Raw genomic sequence first — 22,979 nt, forward strand, 5'->3', positions numbered from 1 at the left:
GTTATAATTTGCGATCGAGAGTCATGGACAAATAAAATAAATAAAGTTTATTTTTTTATTTTTCTGTTTACAGGTTAACTCTCCTCCGAGGATCTACTCATTTTTGTTTTTCGAACCGCCATCCGGGTTCAGCTGTAGGGTCACGGTTGCCAAAGTCTTTGGAGTGCAAGCCTGAGACACTAGGTCGAAGGTTCTGGTTGGCCTAAGGGAGTTGCCCTGGGCATACAGAGGCATTCCTTAGCATAAAACACCCTACCATCGAGAGCAGCATATTTAGTAAGGATGGATTTCTTCGAGTTGGAGAGACCTGTAAAAACAATTAATGCTAGAAATAAGATATACAAACTGATCACACGGAAAAGATTTTTGATATCGTGCTCATTTTTGCTATTGAGTCTAATAATGTTTTTAATTGGATATGTGACATTCTCTTTTCAAGTGACGTTTGCACCCACTATGCAACCTATACCTCCTCCTACCATTTCTTCTCATTCTTTTCACCCTCTGCCCGAATATGAAATAGTTAGAAGATTGGAATTTGCCAACAATTCCTTTGTTCAACTCCTGCACCAACACCAGCTAGTAATGAACACAACAAATTGTTGGATTTGTGGCCTAATGCCCCATACGACCGATAAAGGCATTCCCTACTTGGTTTTGCCTTTTAGCCATAATCGTTCTGTTTGGGCATATAGAACGATGTTCATTTATGCTCATAGTGTCTATCCCCAACGTTCAGTAAAGGATAATCCGAAGAATAGTGCTTTGACCAAGGGTATAGTCGACATGGTCAAAGGAACCAGTTCGTATGAGACTATTCCGGAAGATGAGAGACAACCATACATTGGTTGGAACGTTACTGGATATGGAGTTAGTCTGAGTGTTAACCAGCGAGCGAAGAGTTATCCACCGATTTGGATAGTGCCTCATCAGGGTCGCTATTGTCTGCAGGGTAATGGCAAAAATATGAAAGCTCAGTTAGGGAAGAGTGTCTGCACTGAGAGTTGTGTATTTGCGTCTCAGACTTCCCCAGCGTTCCTAGCAGCTAAGGGTACCTATTTCATCTGTTATGACAAGGCGTATACATGGTTGCCCTCTGACTTCTCGGGCACATGTTTTGTTTCTTTCCTATTGCCTCCCACTTTTACAGCTGCGGCAGATTACCATAAGACGAGAGTTGCTAGAGGTGTCTTCAGTAAGGAAGATACCGCAGGGCAAGAGTTGGGAGATTTCTTTAAGGGTTTTCTGCCGTTCTGGGGACCGATGGCAAACAGCAGAAACATTTGCCAGTTGACGAGAGTGGTTGAGTCCACCATAGTCGAAACTGCCGGTGCCCTTAGTAATTTGACTGCTGAGCTCCAGTCGGATAGACTTATGACACTTCAGAATAGAGTTGCTCTCGACGTCATACTTGCAGACCGAGGTGGAGTGTGTAAACTGATCCAATCGAGCTGTTGCATTTTTATTCCAGACAACGCTCCGACAATCTTTCAGGCCATTTCCAAGCTACATAAGATCTCTGAGTCTGTCCATCTGGACAAGGGAGATTGGTCGTTGATGGGATGGTTTTGGGGATTGATATCCACATGGGGATGGAAGATTCTGATGGTCATTGGGATGATTTTAGCTATCCTTTTTCTGTTCTGTCTTTGTGTACAGTGTGCTCCTGCTATATGTGGCCTCTGTGCTACTTCGTGTGCGAGGAGACCTGTCCAGAGAGAGATACTAAGTACGAGGATGATGCTACAACAACACCTTGATGATCTGATGAATATAGACCTAGATTCAGATTAACATGGGTTTGGGTTTATTGCCTATGTAAGGGCAAAAGGAGGGTCTGTGGTTCCGTGGTTCGAGGGTCTGTAGTTCGGAGACTCTGAACCCGTAAATGAAGATCGTCGGATATAGGCGATATTGGTATCTGCGGACCGCAAATGACGAGTGCGGCATGTACGAGTGTTTTCGTTAGATTTGATTAATGGGAACACTATGAAATTAGGAGATTTCGTTTGAACCTTTGGGTTCCAGTTTGTGTACGGCAGCCATTTTGTGTGGTTGCCCTCACATAGGCCGATGACTATGGCCGAACGAGTTCTTGGGACACGTATACCTTAGCTGACTCTTGTGTGACCTGGCCGAACTGACTTTTTGCCCGAGGCCGACTTCGCTGAGCCAGTTCCTTGTTGAACAGCTGGTCAGATATAGATCAAAGGGAAGGACATTCTTGAGTTTACAGTACACTGCACCCACCCTTCTATCTTGTTTTCAATCTGTTTCTGTTCCTTCCTTTATGGCTTAATCACTGACTTTGGTTGAGGTTTTATGATGGGTTTGTCCGGCCTGATCAAACAGGAATAATGGAATGTGCTTGGTCATTTCTGGTGGGCTGGACAACTGAAAGTGGGATTGTCGTCATGCGATACTTTTGAAATGTCATGTCTCCATTGGTTAGTTTGAATGTAATTGATGCTAGCCAGGAATGTGATTTTTGGCATAAAAGACCATGTTTCGCTCATTGAATTTGTGCAGTCTCTAGCGAACCACCCGTGTTGTGCTTCGTAGACCTCTGGTCCTGGTTGCAGCCAATACATTTGGTCTCTGACGTCATCGAGAAGTGTCCCGTATCTCTGTACTCTAGGACAGGGGAATCCGAAGATTTTAGGCGTTGTTCCCTGGAGCCGCTGGGTTCTAAAACCCGGTTCTTCAGCACCCAGGTCCCCACGGGGCGCCCTCGCCTCACAGACTGAAACGTTTTAAGGCATGGGCAAAGTTGGCTCTGGCTTAGGGCCACAGCCTTCGAGGAGACCCTCCCTCCCACCCCGCATAGAGCCAGCGCTATTCTATAGAGAGTCTTGTCCTGATTCCCTTAAATAACTCTTAAGTAGATTGTTTTAAATATTGTTTCTTTCAATGAGAAATGGTAGGGTGTCACAGAGATTATTTGCATATTAGTGAGCTGCTGGTGTGTTCCACTGTTGAAAACACAAGTCAATTTCCCTGAATAATAGATGTAAACACATTTAGAATTTGGCCAGAGTGCTTTTGCACTGTCAATGACCTGGCCAAAGAGGGCATGAAAGAGCTGTGATTGGCTCATAAATCCACTGCTATTCTGAACAGCAGGGCCCCAAAATACTTTTAGCCCGGGGATCCCAAAATCCTTAATATGTCCCTGCTCACAGATATCTCTTCTTCTGTTTTCCTTTCTTCGTTCTCATGGTTATAGTTATATAAGGATAGCTCCTATGAGTAAATGTGAGCTCACGTTTGAGATGTCACTTGGTCCTTCTTCCCTTTCTGGTGGGACCCACACTCCAGATGCCACTGATTGAAGACACTGGGAAAAAGCTATTGAAGATTTCTCATTTTATGGGGCATATCACCAAGGGCCTTATCGCCCCTTTAGCGGGAATTTTTCCTGCTAAAGCGGCGATAATTTTATCGCCCTATTACCTAGCTGTCGCTAACACCAGTTAGCAACAGCTAGTAGGAGATAGCGATCTTCTTGGGGCCCACTTTGCATGACAGCGATAATTATCGCTAATGACATGCAAAGTGGGCGTGCCATGATGTTAGCGACTGGAAACAGTCACTAACATCGCTATCTCCTATTACCTAGTTTTGGAAATATTCGCGCTAAGCGGGAATATCTCCAAAAGCTAACGCCTGCCCAGAGCAGTTCTTAGCAATGTTATCCAATGGTAGGTGGATAACATGGCTAAGAGCATTAGCTCGGTAATGCATGAATATCGCTGACTTTTCAGCGATATTCATGCATTTTGGCCGATTTTTATGGCTTAGGAGATAAACCTTGATAATACCAAGGTTTCTAAGCGATAAAAATAGGCGAAGCACGGCGATAAAATTATAGCTGATAACCAAGCTTAGCGATAATCATCGCTTATTCTTGATGATATGCTCCTATGTTCTTTCTTTTGGCTTTGTTAGTCACTATTTGTAGGGGAGTAGGGTCTGCTTTCCTATGGTCACCCCACTTTTTACTTTTTGCTTCACTGGTTTTGGACTTAATGTGGCTGTGGGCCTGCTAATCAGACCCACAGCCCAGCTGCTCTCTCTCTAAATTCACTACAATGTACTTTAGGTGCATTACCAATTGGATACTGGGTCACCTTATGAGCCCCTGTACAGTGTACTATAGATACCCATGGCATAGGTGCATCCAAGGCCTACCAGGGGCTGCAACATGTATTATGCCACCCCTGGCTGGCCAATCACATTGACACAACTGGCTGACCACTCAGCTGGGGCAAGGTCGTGTAATCACCCCTTGCTTAGATATAGTATACCTATATCTAACCTTATATCTATACACATATACACCTATAAGTCACTCCTATGGCAGGCCTTAACAATCCTGGAGGCAGAGTGCTTGGTTTTATGTGAGATGGTGCTCTAGCCTGAGCTGAGCCTGTCTGCAGCTTTCGGAACCATGTTGTTATAGCTGTTCTAGGATATTGTCATACCATATACTCTTAAGTGCATTATGAACCTCGCGGTTAAATGCTAACTCTGGTTTGGCTTTATCAAAACATGTCGAGTAAGATGTCATACGATTTGGAATACTACCCCATCGCCAGTTCTGGCGACGGGGTTAGCATTCCACCCTTCTAGAGGGAGAAGACATGTTGTTCCTACTTTTCCCGGTTAAAGTTAACCAGAGCATCAGCATCACAAAATGGATGCTGCTGCCACAGACACAAGTCTGACCTCCTGCTGCTGGGAGTCCTTCCAGGGAGGGAGGCTTGGACAATAGGTTTCCTGTCTCTGGAGGTGCTAGCACCACCCCAGACAGGCTCTTGTGTGTTAGGGCAGGGAGGGCTGAAAGAAATGAGACACTGCCTGGTGCACACAAGGTGTCCCATGCATGGTCCAGTTCAAACCGGTGCTGGGGCACTCCAGCCCCAGCTCTGGCGCAAAACTGGACAAAGGGAAAGGGGTCCCTCTTCCCTGGGACCACCCATAGGAGGGACCTAGCAGTTAATCCAGCCCCTAGATTTGGTATATAGGTAGGAGCTGAGTCCCAAGACTTTAGATTAGTCCTGACTGAAACTCTGAAACGAAACTCTGGACCTTCGATGATCTACTTTGCAAGAAGACAACTGAAGAATCTCCCTAGTGGTCAAGGAGTGACCACCCTGCACAAGCAGGCACCATCCAGTGATCAACGGCTTGCTTTGTCGACGCTCCCGCCAGAGCCCGAGCACAGAGCCTGACGAGAACCAGACTTCCAGACATCCAACAGCCCGATCCACAGTCCCAGCGGAGCTGAGACCAGTGGAGGCGACGAGAGAGGTGAGACCGGCCATCTTGGGAAGTCTGCGACTTGCTAATTGTGCAGCACCCGAGGCACCCTCGAAGCTGTGCACTGGGGATTGATAAGCCCCAACCCGAGCATCATCTGCACCAAAGATCAGCCCTGCACACTCCACGAGTTCTGCGTGGGGCCCTTCTGCATTTTCCTGCTTGACGCGTCTGCCCGGTCACTTGCCCGTTGGCTAGTGGCCATCTTGACGACGAACCTTTGAATTTGCACTGCTGGTCTGAATACTCCAGACTGGCCCTTGCTTCCCTCAAATGAAGCAGCCCCTCAGACTTTGCTGGTCTGAGTAAGAAGCCAACTTCATTTCCTGCGTGGGTTGCCTTTGCCAAGGCTTGTCGACTCCAATCCTGAAGCCGACACCGCTGACAGCGAGAGCCTTTGTGAGACAGTCCGTGCCTGACTCCTGGTTGTCATCGACGCCTCCTGGTCCACGTGGCTGCAGACAAGCTTCACGACAGCACCTGATTGCTTCACGACATCGCCTGGTTCCTTCCTGGTTCCTTCCTGGTCACTGGCTAATGACCCAGACTCTGCCCCCTCTGCTTTCAGGTCCTCTTCATCTTCGATCCACCCGGACACTTCTCTCCTGGTCGCCTGCAGCATCTTTCTTCCAGGCTCCATAGGATTCAACGACGAAACCCGACACACTTTGACACCTATGCACCCGCTTCCTGTGGGTGAGGTAACACGTGTACTCCCGTGCTCCTGTGGGTATTTACTATCCAACTGTCTAGGTTTAAAAAAACTTTCACTGAGTCCAGTCAGAAGTGCCCTAAAAGAACTAGTTTCCATCTTTTACGTTCCCATTCATTCTCTATGGTAACACGCGTGTGTGTTTAGACACTGCACACGCATCCAGTGGGCCTCCTGCTTCCTAACTCTTGGTAGTTCAGCGTAGCCCCAGCGATTCCCTAGGCCCTAGGCATATTCACTTTCCGTGTAGTGGTCCTTATACCACTATTTTAGTATACGGTTCAGCGTGCCCCTAGGGCCCTACTGTATTTTGTGCAACTTATTGTATTTTAATTGAATATATTGTATTGGGTTTGTGCCTCTGACCTCATAAAGAGTTCAGAGGGTTTGTCTAGAAATAAATAACATATATATTTTATATATATCCTATGTGGTGTCCTTTCATTTGGTATTAAAGGGGTTACAAATGGTAAAACAGCTGGCTTCATATGCTCTCTTGAGTTTAGCCTAAGACTGCTTTGTCCATGCTACCACTAGGATAGCTGGTCTATAAGGTTGACTTTACAACCATCACCATAAGGGTTGTTTGGACTTGTGCAAGGTGTTCACTAGAATAGTGAGCATCATATACCAGGCCAACTTCTCACATTGGTGTGCAGCGGTTGGGATTTGAGCTTGCTGTTGTTTTACCAGTTGTAATCTTTGCAATATCATTTGAAAGATCACACAGGTACCTATAGGTACATATAAAACAAGATTAGAATACTTAAGTTCTACTGAACTTAGTGGTTGTAGAGCAAAGGGCCTAGCACACCCTGACTACGACTCCTAGAGAGGTTTAGTAGGAAAACACTTAGTGTAGGTAGGTGCATACACCCACACCTCACTAGAGCAATGTCTGGCACAGAAGAGTCCAGTGTACTTCCACCTGTGGAGAGTAACCCTCCCAGGGCACCATCCAAATTTGCTATCCTCGGTTTCAAGGAACTGAGACACTTGTGTACCACAAGAAAGCTGAAACAAAGGTCTAACCCTACACTTCAGCAACTCCTAGAGCTCTTAGATGAGTCTGAAGCTCTAAAAGCCTCTGACACAGACTCTACAGGGGATGCAGACGAAGCCCTACCATCTTCAGATGATGCCACTGACCCCCCTATCATAGATGATGATGAGGATGGGGTTGAGGAAGAATCTGAGGAAGAGGTAGACAGCAAGGTACCAGTCAGGAGACTTAGCCAGGTTAACCTAAGCCACTTTGGGGCTGAGAATGGGACAGCCCCATTCAGGCCTTCAAGTGGGCTTAATAGGAGGTATAGGAGAGAAAGATCTCGCTCAGGTGAGTCTCTCCACTCCAATGCTTCTAGGGGTTCTCAGAAGGAAATGACTTCTCCTCAGAGGAGAGAACACCAGGCTAGGATGGTGGGAGTTCAATCCCAGAATTGAGAGAGAGCAACTTGCCCTAGCCAAGGAAAAACTTGCTTTTGAGAGAGAAAGGAAGTTAGGTGGGCTAGAGCCCACTGGTGGCAGCAGTATCCCCAAGGATAAAGACAGAACCTATGAAAATAGAAACCTGAGTAAGCTTGTGCCACCCTACATAATTGGGGATGACATCCACAAGTGGATAACTGCTTTGGAGAGGGCCTGCAAAGTACAACAGGTACCCCAAAGTCAGTGGGTAGCAATCTTGTGGCTCTCCTTTTCAGAAAAAGGTAGAGATAAGCTCCTCACAGTTAGTGATGAGGATGCTAACAACTACACTGTCCTGAAGAGTGCTCTGATTGATGGGTTTGGCTTAACCACTGAACAGTACAGGTTAATGTTCAGAGATACCGAGAAGACACGGACTCAGGACTGGACTGATTTTGTTGATTGTGCCACTAAGGCTCTGGAAGGCTGGTTGTTGGGAAGTAAAGTTAAGAACTATACAGGATTGTATAATTTGATCATAGGAGAGCAAATCATTAACAATTGTCCGAACCAGTTGTTGCATCAACACCTGATTGACTCAGATCTGACCTCTCCCCAAGAATTGGGAAAGAGGGCAGATTAGTGGGTCAGAACCAGGGTTAAGCAAAAAAACCAGGTCCAAGGTGGTGATCAGAAAAAGGCAGACCAGAAGGGTGGAGATCAGAAACAAAACGACCAGAAGTCTTCTACAGGGCCCCAAAAGTCCAATGAAGGGGTGTGGGGGGTCCCAAACTTCAAAGAATAAGAAGAAAGATGGCCAAAGAAAACTTTGGTGTAATGTATGTAAATCCACTAGTCACTGGACCAGTGACTGCACCAAGAAAGATTCAGCCCCTATCACTGCTGCCCCTAAGGCAACTGCACCCCCTAGTTCAGTTGGCAGTGGTAGTTCTCAACCCAAGGTTATAGTAGGGTTAACCCTGGGAACTGAGATGGATTCTGGCCTAGTCAGAATACCAACTCAGGCTGTTCTAGTCTGTGATGTGGACATGGCTATGCCCTCTATTGTGAGTCCCAATACTCTGGGCAAGTACAGATAGACACCTTTGATAAATAACAAAGTGGCTCAAGCATACAGGGACACGTGTGCCAGTGTCACAATGGTGGCACCTAACTTTGTGGACCCTGGACAGATTGTACTTGGCGATAATTACCTAGTGACCAATGCTAGCAATGTCACTGCTACACATTGTGTGGCAATTGTTAATTTCTCCTGGGGAGGGGTAACTGGCCTCAAAAGAGTTGTGGTAAGTGCAGATCTCCCCGTTGAATGTCTGTTGGGCAATGACCTTGAATCCTCACAATGGTCATAAGTGGAGTATAGGACTCATGCAGAGATGTTAGGTATAGCATCACATGTCCTTGCTGTGACCAGGTCAAAGGCCAAAAAGTGCCTCACTGAACAGCCTTGGATCCTGAAACTATGGACCAAGTACCTCCCAAGAGAAAGAGCAGTAGGCTAAAGGCAGTGCCTTCCCCCCTACCTACAAGTGAAGATCAGCCTTCACAGGAAGCTGATTTTGAGACCTCTGAGGGAACTGTCCCAGAAGAGCTTGAACCTGACCAGGTTGAGTTTCTTGGGACAGGGGGACCTTCAAGGGCAGACTTGAGGCAGGCACAGTTAGACTGTTCCTCTCTTGAGCCCCTCAGACAGCAAACTGCTTCTGAGGCTGCTGGGAATGCTAAAGGTACCCACAAAGTGTACTGGGATGAAGGACTCCTTTATTCTAAGGCTAGAGACCCCAAGCCTGGTGCTTCCAGGAGGTTGGTTATACGTCAGTCCTTTAGGGGTTTCCTTCTTACCGTAGCCCATGATATTCCTTTAGCAAGACACTTGGGCCAGAACAAGACTTGGGACAGGCTTGTCCCTCACTTTCACTGGCCCCATATGTCAGAAGATACCAAGGAGTTTTGTCGCTCCTGTGTAACCTGCCAAGCCAGTGGAAAAGCAGGTGGCACCACAAAGGCCCCCCTGATACCACTACCTGTGGTGGGGGTACCCTTTGAAAGAGTTGGGATAGACATTGTTGGACCAATGGATCCCCAACCAGCATCTGGACACAGATTTATACTGGTGGTAGTGGATCATGCCACCAGGTATCCAGAGGCTATTCTCCTAAGGACCACAACAGCTCCTGTTGTGGCAATAGCCCTCATGGGAGTTTTCAAAAGAGTGGGCTTTCCGAAGGAGGTAGTATCCGACAGAGGACCAAACTTTATGTCAGGATATTTGACTGCAATGTGGAAAGAGTGTGGTATAAATTATAAATTCACTACTCCCTACCATCCGCAGTGCAATGGACTTGTTGAAAGGTTCAACAAGACCTTGAAGGGTATGATCAAGGGTTTACCTGAAAAGCTTAGGCGAAGATGGGACATCCTTTTACCCTGCCTTCTGTTTGCTTACAGAGAGGTCCCACAGAAGGGGATTGGCTACAGCCCTTTTGAACTTTTGTTTGGACATCCTGTAAGGGGACACCTATGTCTAGTGAAGGAAGGATGGGAGTTACCCCTCAAAAAGCCTAAAAAAGACATAGTGGACTATGTACTTGGTCTCCGCTCCAGGATGGCTGAGTATATGAAGAAGGCTTCTAAAACCCTTGAGGCTAGCCAAGAACTTCAAAAATCTTGGCATGACCAAAAGGCTGTGCTTGATGAGTACCAACCAGGACAGAAGGTGTGGGTATTGGAGTCAGTGGCCCCAGCAGCACTCCAGGACAAATGGTCTGGACCCCACACCATTGTTGAGAAAAAGGGAGAGGTTACCTACTTGGTGGACCTAGGCACTCCCAGGAGCCCCCACAGGGGGCTCCATGTCAACAGACTTAAAGCATATGTTGACAGGGCAGACATGGGCTTGCTCAGGGCTACAGATGAGGGGCAGGAGGAAGAGAGTGACCCTCTCCCAGACCTGTTGTCTCAGAACCCTGACGATGGTTCAGTTGATGGTGTGGCCTTAGCTGGCAGCCTCACTGGCCAGCAGCAACAGGACTGCAGACAAGTTCTACAGTCTTTTAGACATATGTTTTCACTAACACCTAGTCATACTAACTGGTGCACCCATGAGGTGGGCACTGGTGACAGTCTGCCTGTGAAGAATAAGACCTACAGGCAACCTCACCATGTCAGGGACTGTATAAAGACTGAGGTGCAAAAGATGCTGGAACTGGGAGTAATTGAGCCATCATAGAGCCCATGGGCCAGCCCAGTAGTCCTTCTACCAAAACCTCACACCCAAGATGGTAAGAGAGAGATGATGTTCTGTGTGGACTACAGAGGTCTCAATGCTGTCACTAGGACAGATGCTGACCCAATTCCAGGAGCAGATGAGCTCATTGACAGATTGGCTTCTGCCAAGTTTTTGAGCACATTTGATTTGACAGCTGGCTATTGGCAAATCAGGTTAGCCAAGGATGACAAGGCCAAAACTGCTTTCTCAACCCCAGGAGGTCATTATCAATTTTTGGTGATGCCCTTTGGTTTGAAGAATGCACCTGCCACTTTCCAAAGGTTGGTGAACCAAGTCCTCACTGGGTTGGATGACTTTTGTGCAGCTTATCTAGATGATATTGCTGTCTTCAGCTCCACCTGGGAGGATCACCTGATACACCTGAAGAAGGTTTGGAGGCCCTGCAGAAGGCAGGCTTAACTATCAAGGCAACAAAGTGCCAGATAGGGCAGAGTAAGGTTGTGCACCTGGACCACCTTGTAGGTGGGGGCCAGGTTCAACCACCGGAGAGTAAGATCCAGACCATCAAGGACAGGGCTCCTCCAACCACCCAGACACAGGTCAGAGCTTTCTTGGGCCTGTCTGGGTACTACAGAAAGTTTGTTAAGAACTATGGGTCCATTGTGACACCACTTAATGACTTGCCTTCCAAGAAGATGCCAAAGAAGGTTCAGTGGACAGTAAGCTGTCAACAGGCATTTGATGACCCGAAGAAGGCCATGTGCTCTGCACCTATCTTAAAGAGTCCTGACTACTCCAAAGAGTTTATTCTCCAAACAGATACTTCTGAGTTTATTTATTTATTTAGCTGTTTTATAACGCGCTCTGTTACTACCAGAGTATCCTGGCGCGAAAGGAAAAAACAAGCAGGTGGCCAAAAGAGAAAACAGAAATAATCTAATAGGCTAATCTAAAAAGGTGAGTTTTCAGTGCTTTCTTAAAAGGTACAAAATACTGAATTGATCTTGAGAACAATGGCAGGGTGTTCCAAGCAGAAGCCGCAAGGACAGCAATTGACTGGCCTCCAAGGCGCACTCGTCGAAAGCAAGGTACGCTCAACAAATTACGCTCATTGGAACGTAAAGATCGAGTGGGGGTGTAGCGGCTAAATCTTTTCTTCAGATAGGAAGGCCCAAGATCATTGACTGCTTTAAATGATAGTGTCAGGATTTTAAAAGTAATCCTTTGTGATACTGGCAGCCAATGTAGTTCTTTCAGATAGATTTGTACACTCTCTCAACTGGGCACATTGCAGAGAAGTCTCGCCGTCGCATTTTGAATGATCTGTTATCTGGCGACTAGAAAAGCTGGAGTTCCGCTAAGAAGAGAGTTGGCATAGTCGAGCCGTGATAGTATTAGGGCCCTCGCGACCGATTCTCTTGCCGAAGAAGGGAGATATGGAAAAAACTTTCTCATAGCCTTAAGAGACCAGAGTTGGGGGTGGGGGCTGTGCTTTCACAACTTAATGTAGATGGTCAAGACCAGACCATTGCTTTTATTAGCAGAAGGCTGAACCCTAGAGAGAAACGTTGGTCAGCCATTGAGAGGGAGGCCTTTGTTGTGGTGTGGGCCCTGAAGAAGTTGAGCCCATACTTATTTGGCACTCACTTCAAGATTCAGACCGACCATAAGCCCCTCTTGTGGCTAAATCAGATGAAGGGTTAAAACCCCAAACTGCTCAGGTGGTCCATTTCCCTACAGGGGATGGACTTTACAGTGGAGCACAGACCAGGGACTGACCATGTCAATGCAGATGGTCTCTCCAGGTACTTCCACTTAGAACATGAAGACACAACTGGTCAAGGTTAGTCTAATGTCCCTGCGTTGGGGGGGGGGGGGTTGTGTAGGAGAGTAGGGTCAGCTTTCCTATGGTCACCCCACTTTTTTCTTTTTGCTTCACTGGTTTTCAACTTAATGTGGCTGTGGGCCTGCTAATCAGACCCACAGCCCAGCTGCTCTCTCTCTAAATTCACTACAATGTACTTTAGGTGCATTACCAATTGGATACTGGGTCACCTTATGATCCCCTGTACAGTGTACTATAGGTACCCAGGGCATAGGAGCATCCAAGGCCTACCAGGGGCTGCAGCATGTATTATGCCACCCCTGGCTGGCCACTTACATTGACACAACTGGCTGACCACTCAGCTGGGGCAAGGTTGTGTAATCACCCCTTGCTTAGATATAGTATACCTATCTAGACACATATACACCTATAAGTCACTCCTATGGCAGGCCTTAACAATCCTGTAGGCAGAGTGCTTGGTTTTATGTGAGATGGTGCTCTAGCATGAGCTGAGCCTGTCTGCAGCTTTCGGAACTATGTTGTTATAGCTGTTCTAGGATATTGCCATACCATATACTCTTAAGTGCATTATGAACCTCGCGGTTAAATGCTAACTCTGGTTTGGCTTTATCAAAACATGTCGAGTAAGATGTCAAATGATTTGGAATACTACCCCCTCGCCAGTTCTGGCGACGGGGGTAGCATTCCACCCTTCTAGAGGGAGAAGACATGTTGTTCCTACTATTCCCGGTTAAAGTTAACCAGAGCCTCAGCATCACAAAAAGGATGCTGCTGCCACAGACACAACTGTCTGACCTCCTGCTGCTGGGAGTCCTTCCAACGAGGGAGGCTTGGACAATAGGTTTCCTGTGTTGGGAGGTGCTAGCACCACCCCAGACAGGCTCTTGTGTATTAGGGCAGGGAGGACTGAAAGAAATGAGACATCGCCTTTGGTCATCTCGGACTGCGCTGTTGGAAGTGCGCTGTGCCTGTATCGAATATCCCTGATTGAGCTTCTGTGGCGGTGGTGAGTGCAGGGCTGCGAGCGAGGGCAGGCGAGGACTACCAGTCCCAGGAGCGCCTGACCCTCGGCATCATCATCAGCTGACCCGCTCTCCCTGCTGGCTCCTCCCCCGCCTCAGCGCAGCTAAAACCAGCGCGTCAGTTTCCTTGTCGGATTGCTTCCTATTGCCTTTGCATATTGTAGAAGGAGTTCTGGACTGCGAGCACGCTGGAGCAGCTCTTCCTGTAACCTTCAAACTCTACTCCTCGCGGAACCCGCTCCGCGGGTCCCGCATCGCCTTTGGTCATCTCGGACTGCGCTGTTGGAAGTGCGCTGTGCCTGTATCGAATATCCCTGATTGAGCTTCTGTGGCGGTGGTGAGTGCAGGGCTGCGAGCGAGGGCAGGCGAGGACTACCAGTCCCAGGAGCGCCTGACCCTCGGCATCATCATCAGCTGACCCGCTCTCCCTGCTGGCTCCTCCCCCGCCTCAGCGCAGCTAAAACCAGCGCGTCAGTTTCCTTGTCGGATTGCTTCCTATTGCCTTTGCATATTGTAGAAGGAGTTCTGGACTGCGAGCACGCTGGAGCAGCTCTTCCTGTAACCTTCAAACTCTACTCCTCGCGGAACCCGCTCCGCGGGTCCCGCATCGCCTTTGGTCATCTCGGACTGCGCTGTTGGAAGTGCGCTGTGCCTGTATCGAATATCCCTGATTGAGCTTCTGTGGCGGTGGTGAGTGCAGGGCTGCGAGCGAGGGCAGGCGAGGACTACCAGTCCCAGGAGCGCCTGACCCTCGGCATCATCATCAGCTGACCCGCTCTCCCTGCTGGCTCCTCCCCCGCCTCAGCGCAGCTAAAACCAGCGCGTCAGTTTCCTTGTCGGATTGCTTCCTATTGCCTTTGCATATTGTAGAAGGAGTTCTGGACTGCGAGCACGCTGGAGCAGCTCTTCCTGTAACCTTCAAACTCTACTCCTCGCGGAACCCGCTCCGCGGGTCCCGCATCGCCTTTGGTCATCTCGGACTGCGCTGTTGGAAGTGCGCTGTGCCTGTATCGAATATCCCTGATTGAGCTTCTGTGGCGGTGGTGAGTGCAGGGCTGCGAGCGAGGGCAGGCGAGGACTACCAGTCCCAGGAGCGCCTGACCCTCGGCATCATCATCAGCTGACCCGCTCTCCCTGCTGTCTCCTCCCCCGCCTCAGCGCAGCTATAAATCTCCCTCCTGGTACAGCAACGCGGGAGCGCGCGGGAGGGCGCCGGGAGAAGCCCGGGACAAGGGCGGGACCGTCTGAGGCCGTCAGAGGCTGAAGTAGGCTGGGCTGGGCCCTCTCCCTTTGATTTCTGGTATTATTTAGTTCGTCATTGTTTCTATAGGCTTGTGTTGTACCTTAGGGTTCTGAATTGTTTTTTATAGTTTGCTCTTTGTGTAAACTAGTCTCATGACGGCTAAAAAACTGCGTTCTGGACGCGTTCTAGTAGGGAGATCTGGGTCTAAAACGAAATCTAACCCTTTACGTAATAAAATTACTTCCTCCATGCAATTGAAAGGCCAGTGTCAGCTTTTCAATTTATGGGACAAAGGGAAAGATAAGTCGATTGAGCTGCAGCCCCCGAGCGAAATTCCAGAATACAATGTTTCGGAGCCTGCTAATATGGTTATTAATGTTTCCTCTAGCCTGAGTTTGGTTCCTAGTCAATCCTTGTTTATTCCTGCTAGCCCCGAAATAGTAAGGGGCTCGCCTTTGACTTCAAACAAATCGCAATTGAAACTGAATTCTCTTCTTGAATCTTCGGGTTATAAGGTTTCAAAGCCCGACAGTATTGCCCCCCCCCAAGCGTCTCCTATGGAAGTTCCTAAAGTTATAGTGAACACTAGCCCTTTGTCAGTTTTGCCAGTTAAACCTCCTGCCCTAGGAAGTGATTTTACATTACCTGACATTGATCTAACAGCTCATAGGGATCGGTTGAGATCCCAACAGGGGAAATCTAGGGGTATCCCAAATTCAGATGAAGTTATAACAATTTCAAGTACAGGTCCTCTAAGTAGTACACCCTCTAATAAATTAGATTTTTCCCTTGCTCAACTAAACTTTACTTCTTGTTCTGGCCCCATTTTGAACAATTTAGCTGACGGTTCTCCTAGTATTAATGGAAGGTTAATCTCTAATTCATTGTCCTCTTTGGAATCTATATTATCTTCGATCCTGAGCCTACTTGAAAAATTTGTTGGAGGTTCTGAGTGTATTTTTGACACGGTAACTCAAATTTTGCAAGTTCTCTTGCAGAGTAAGAATGGTCCAGTGTCAGATCGCCCTCCAACATCTGCTACTCTGATGGAGTTTCCCAAAAAGAGTTTTCCTTGTGCGCAAGCAGTATTGGATTTAGCTCATTCTCCTCTCCCGACGGAAGGCCAAAAAGCAATGAATCCAGTAGCGCTACCAGCTGACCCTAAGATTTCCAATGTGGTTTCGGCTGGTGCTAATTGTATAGCTTCCATTAGTGATAAGATAGAGGTAGTATCTACATCCCCAGTCAACCATAAAATTGAAACCCCTTCTCTCTTCCCCATATTCTCCTTACAGTTAAACAAAGAGGAGGAGATCCTTAAAGCAAATTCTGGAATGGTAGAAAAATCGATTTCCCCAAAACTCAAAAAGATTAGAATAAAGAAGAGAAAACCCATTCGAAGATTCTCTAAAAAAAGACAGAGAAAACTTCTATTTGATAAGAGTGTGGAACCAATTCTAGAAGATCCCCCTCAGGCTGAGCAGGCTTCTACCCCTCAGGAAGATAGGATTGCTTCCCCTAAAATGGAACTCCCGTCTACAGGTTTAGGTCCCATAAGTTTTACTAACCCTTTCCTTCCCAAGGTCACCTCTCCTTCCGTTAACCCTTTCCTTTCTTATTTCAATCCTTCAGCAAGGCCTCTCCAAGTCGCTCCCAAGGTTACTTCTCTCTCTGTTAATCCTTCCCTCTCTTCTCTCAATCCTTCAGCAAAGCCCTTCCAAGATGCTCCCTCAATTGTAGTCATTCCTCCTAAAGAAAAAATAAATGTAGATACTTTGTTTCTTGATTTTTCTCCCTTATTTGAACCCGATTTAATTCTAAATAGATCTGCCCTACTTATTTGTTTCAAAGAGATTGAAAGTTTAAAATTAATTCAAACGTCTGATTTGGACGTAGTTTTCCTTCTTAACTCTTTGTTAGGGAGATCCATAAGATTCACAAGGGTGAAATTTCAATCTAAAGTTGTGTTAAACCTTATTCTACAGTGGGCAGAGGAATTACAAATTAGAGGGATAGATGTTACACCATACTTTGGGGAAAAACGAAATCAAAGTACTCCTTCCATCTTGTCATCACCCTCCAATACAGGTTTAATGTTGTCGGATTGGTCTAGTTCTAGATCGGAGGATCTAAAAATATGTGTGTCCAGGAATGAAAGGCAAGTTTCATATAAAAATCCTCCTCTTAAACAAACTGTGAAGGATGATCAGTCTAAATGGAGTTGGTTACCTGGAGTTTTAGCGAGTAAATCTGCTCCCTGCCCCAAACCGCATTCAAATTTTTAACAGAGAGCTGAAGCTCATCTCATGGAATACTGCAGGTTTTAAAGATCATAAGGAGAAACTGTGCTTCTTGCATTCCCAAAAGGCAGATATAATCTGTTTACAAGAAACATGGGTGGAAGGTAGATTAGCTCTAGAAAAAGATTACTATGTCTTGGAAAACAGCGCAACCTCCTCCAGACGAGGCCACGCAAAGGGAGGTATAGCATGCTTGCTAACAAATAGAATAAAATGGAACTACGCACATTATCTCGATCCAGGGAAATTGTTCCAAGCAATAACCTTAAAAGATGTATTCGAGGATTGCCCTAATAGATCGCTGGTTGTGATAAATATCTACATTCCCCCAAACAGTTGCTGTAATGATGGTCTAAATACACTGTTTTCTTTTTTAACTAAAACGATGGATACTTCCCCGTCTCCTCATGTATTAATGCTTGGGGATTTGAACTGCAATATATCCAATTGTGGGTTGGATTTGTTTAGAAACATCCACAGGGAAGAGTCCTTAAATATACCATCGGCCCAGTTACCCGCTAAAATTAAAACTAACAAAAGAGGCAAACTTGTCCTAGAAGGTCTACATAAAGTTGATTGTTTAATAGTAAATGGGAGGCTCCCTTCCGACACTCCGGCAGCTTTCACGCATAAATCAAATAAGGGAAAATCTATTATCGACTATGTTATGGCAGATTATGCTTTATTTTCCCAGTTGAAAGATATGAAAGTCATTGAGTCTAACCTTAGTGACCATAATGCGTTGATGCTTACTGTCTCTGTCAGTCTCCCGAAAGTGGATCCTTGGAGTATGGATACGGACCTGGTGAATTTTGACTCCAACTCAGGGAAATGCTTCTGGAATTTTCGCTCATTTGAAAGTTTGGTGTCCCTTTTGAATTTAACTGTTGAGAGTTTATCTCTCTGGGAAGGGAGAGAGCTGTTGGGATTTGCTAACTTTTTAGAATCGGTAACCTCCATAGCGAAAAAGAAACCCTGTGTGAAACAATCTTTTGCAGTCCCTCATCCCCTACGGGCTATAAATATAGAAATAAATAAAATTATAAGGGGGCAATTTTAGTTTTTTTACCCAAGAAGCCAAGCACAAGTTGTCAATTTTAAAAAGAAGGAGAGTTAGGCTTAAGGCTCGTTTAAAACGCAATAAGGAAGACGCTCTTTGGATACAACTGAGGGAAGCTTCTTATAACGGCCAAGCCAAGACTTTCTGGTCTTTAATCGGCAAAGGTTGTGGTACCAGAGCCAGTCCCACTCCCATCGCCATTCAGGAACAGATGTGGGTCCAATATATCGAGAATCTGTACAGTAACAATAATCCACAAGTATACAAAGTGGAATTTAATAATGTCTCACGTGTATTTGATTGTCCATCGGAAAAGGAAATCAAATTTGCTATTAGGAATATGCGTTCCTCTGGTGCGATGGGTCCAGACAAAGTCCCAATCTCTGTATTAAAACAACTGAGTGAACTTTGGAGCAAAATCCTCTTTCCAGTGTTTAAATTTTGCTTTTCCAGTGGAACAGTCCCCCCCTCCTGGAAAGGAAGTATCATTGTTCCTTTATATAAAAAAGGGGCAAGAGATCTTCCCCAAAATTATCGTCAGATCGCTTTGCTTGATGCCATCGGTAAGGTTTTCGCAAAATGTATTCTTACTTTAATGAACCAATGGGTAATTGAGTTTAAAATCCTCCCTATTGAACAAACAGGTTTCAGACAAAATCACGGAACTCTAGATAACTTGACGGCATTACAAGTTATCACGGAAAAATATGTGAAAGTCCGTGGTGGGCAGGTATATGGCGCTTTTATTGACTTCTCCACCGCATTTGATAAAGTGGATAGAATACTGCTGTGGAGAAAGTTATTTGATTTAGGTATGCCCCCCTTCCTTATTAAGTTAATTTGCGCCCTATACTCTGATACCTGGTGTAGAGTTCTACTGGGAGGTGAATGTGGTTTATCTAAAATAATTCCTACTTTTAACGGGTTAAAGCAAGGTTGCCTTCTGGCTCCTTTGCTGTTTTCCCTTTATACAGTTGATTTACCCGTTGCCCTCTCAGCCTGCGCTGGTATTGACCCGTCTTTGGGTGGAGTTCCAATTGCATGCCTTATGTATGCAGATGATATCTTGATTTTGGATCTCACCCCGAAGGGCTTGAATAATCGTTTGCAAGCGCTTTCTGAATACGCTGAAAACCATTTCCTATTGATAAATACGGCAAAAAGTAAAGTGATGTGTTTCTCTGGTAGGAAGAAACCTAAATTCCCTAATTTTCCTTGGGTTGTGGGGGGTCAAAAATTGGAAATTGTGAAATCCTACACCTTCCTTGGCAAAATTGTCACAAATAATCTAAGTGACAAAGCACATATAGACAATAACTCCTGGAAGGCTATTTCACAGGGAAAGAGTTTAGTCTCCCGGTATAAAGCCACAGGTAGAAGGCATTTTTCTATTCTTTTAGATGTATTCAGAGCGAAAGTTCCTGCCTCCCTGTTATATGGAATAGAGTTAATTGATCTAAAAAAGTGGAGTTTTTTAAACTCAGCGGAAGGGAAAATTTTGCGTAGTTTACTGTCTGTTAGTACAGCAAATTCGACGGCTTCCCTGAGACAGGAGCTTGGTATACGTAGTAGCTGGGTTCAAGGTTTGGCCAGTATTATACGTTGGGTAGTAGGTATAGCAAAAAGTGAGTCTAACACCTTAAGACATCTTATAAAAAATGAATTACTGGGAAACTTTAATGACTATTCCTTGATTGTAAAAAATTTCAGATTTGCCGTGGCACAATTGAAATTGGATAAAGAGATTTTATTTTCTTTATCCTCTTATCAATTAAAAACCATCTTGAAGTCTGCCACATGGGAACTGGGGTTTAGTCTGGATAGAGATTCCCGACTGTTGAAAAAAGGTTGTACTCCTGTTATTGAGTCCTGTATTTTGCGGAAAGCTCAACCTTATATGTACTGGAACATCTCTCACGGCGTTAGACGCTTAGTGTACTTAATAAGACAAACTCTGCTTCCGTTGAAAGTTCTTTGTGCCAGATGGTATGGCCATTCGGCACTCTGTGATCTTTGTCAAATGTATGACCAGGACCTTGATCATGTTATTTTTGTTTGTCCTGCCCTGATGCCTCTTAGGCGTAGATGGTTAAGACCAATTTGCCTACAACTCAACATTTTATCAGCTTCTTCATTCCAGGCGGCCTTGATTAACCCACCTAATGAAATGTTTTGTTTTAAACTGTACAGTTTCTTTAAATGTTTTTTGGACCTGTATTAAGATGTTAATTTTTTAGTATTGTTAAATGACATCTTTTGTGCTTCTTGTTTTTGTATGTATATCCTTGCTTTTATGTGGACCTCATAAAGAGTTCCTTTATCATAATAAATAAACTTGAACTTGAGACACTGCCTGGGGCACACAAGGTGTCCCATGCATGGTCCACTCCAGCCCCAGCTCTGGCGCAAAACTGGACAAAGGGAAAGGGGTCTTCCTTGGTACCACCCATAGGAGGGACCTAGCAAGTAATCCAGCCCCTAGATTTGGTATATAGGTAGGAGCTGAGTCCCAAAACTTTAGATTAATCCTGACTGAAACTCTGAAACGAAACTCTGGACCTTCGACGATCTACTTTGCAAGAAGACGACTGAAGAATCTCCCTTGTGGTCAAGGAGTGACCACCCTACACAAGCAGGCACCATCCAACGATCAACTGCTTGCTTTGTTGACGCTCCCGCCAGAGCCCGAGCACAGAGCCTGACGAGAACCAAACTTCCAGACATCCAACAGCCCGATCCACAGTCCCAGCGGAGCTGAGACCAGTGGAGGCGACGAGAGATGTGGGACCGGCCATCTTGAAAAGTCTGCGACTTGCTAATTGTGCAGCACCCGAGGCACCCTCGAAGCTGTGCACTGGGGATTGATAAGCCCCAACCCGAGCATCATCTGCACAAAAAGATCAGCCCTGCACACTCCACGAGTTCTGCGTGGGGCCCTTCTGCATTTTCCTGCTTGACGCGTCTGCCCGGTCACTTGCTCGTTGGCTAGTGGCCATCTTGGCGACGAACCTTTGAATTTGCACTACTGGTCTGGTTGCTCCAGACTGGCCCTTGCTTCCCTCAAAAGTAGCAGCCCCTCAGACTTTGCTGGTCTGAGTAAGAAGCCTACTTAATTTTCTGCGTGGGTTGCCTTTGCCAAGGCTTGTCGACTCCAATCCTGAAGCCGACACCGCTGACAGCGAGAGCCTTTGTGAGACAGTCCGTGCCTGACTCCTGGTTGTCATTGACGACTCCTGGTCCACGTGGCTGCAGAAAAGCTTCACGACAGCACCTGATTGCTTCACGACATCGCCTGGTTACTTCCTGGTTCCTTCCTGGTCACTGGCTAGTGACCCAGACTCTGTCCCCTCTGCTTTCAGGTCCTCTTCATCTTCGATCCACCCGGCCACTTCTCTCCTGGTCGCCTGCAGCATCTTTCTTCCAGGCTCCATAGGATTCAACAACGAAACCCCACACACTTTGACACCTATGCACCCGCTTCCTGTGGGTGAGGTAACGCGTGTACTCCGGTGCTCCTGTGGGTATTTACTATCCAACTGTCTAGGTTTCAAAAAACGTTCACCGAGTCCAGTCAGAAGTGCCCTAAAAGAACTAGTTTCCATCTTTTACATTCCCATTCATTCTCTATGGTAACACGCGTGTGTGTTTAGACACTGCACACACATCCCGTGGGCCTCCTGCTTCCTAACTCTTGGTAGTTCAGCGTAGCCCCAGCGATTCCCTAGGCCCTAAGCCTATTCACTTTTCGTGTAGTGGTCCGTATACCAGTATTTTAGTATATGGTTCAGCGTGCCCCTAGGGCCCTACTGTATTTTGTGCAACTTATTGTATTTTAATTGAATATCTTGTATTGTGCTTGTGCCTCTGACCTCATAAAGAGTTCACAGGGGTTGTCTAGAATTAAATAACATATATATTTTATATATATCCTGTGTGGTGTCCTTTCATTTGGTATTAAAGGGGTTACAAATGGTAAAACAGCTGGCTTCATATGCCCTCTTGAGTTTAGCCTAAGACTGCTTTGTCCATGCTACCACTAGGATAGCTGGTCTATAAGGTTGACTTTACAACCATCACCATAAGGGTTGTTTGGACTGGTGCAAGGTGTTCACTAGAATAGTGAGCATCATATACCAGGCCAACTTCTCACATTGGTGTGCAGCGGTTGGGATTTGAGCTTGCTGTTGTTTTACCAATTGTAATCTTTGCAATATCATTTGAAAGATCACACAGGTACCTATAGGTACATATAAAACAAGATTAGAATACTTAAGTTCTACTGAACTTAGTGGTTGTAGAGCAAAGGGCCTAGCACACCCTGCCTACAACTCCTAGAGAGGTTTAGTAGGAAAACACTTAGTGTAGGTAGGTGCATACACCCACACCTCACTAGAGCAATGTCTGGCACAGAAGAGTCCAGTGGACTTCCACCTGTGGAGAGTGACCCTCCCAGGGCACCATCCAAATTTAATATCCTCGGTTTCAAGGAACTGAGACACTTGTGTACCACAAGAAAGCTGAAACAAAGGTCTAACCCTACACTTCAGCAACTCCTAGAGCTCTTTGATGAGTCTGAAGCTCTAAAAGCCTCTGACACAGACCCTACAGGGGATGCAGACGAGGCCCTACCATCTTCAGATGATGCCACTGACCCCCCTATCATAGATGATGATGAGGATGGGGTTGAGGAAGAATCTGAGGAAGAGGTAGACAGCAAGGTACCAGTCAGGAGACTTAGCCAGGTTAACCTAAGCCACTTTGGGGCTGAGAATGGGACAGCCCCATTCAGGCCTTCAAGTGGGCTTAATAAGAGGTAT

Source organism: Lissotriton vulgaris, chromosome 9 (assembly GCF_964263255.1).
Source record: "Lissotriton vulgaris chromosome 9, aLisVul1.2, whole genome shotgun sequence".
Lineage (NCBI taxonomy): Eukaryota > Metazoa > Chordata > Amphibia > Caudata > Salamandridae > Lissotriton > Lissotriton vulgaris.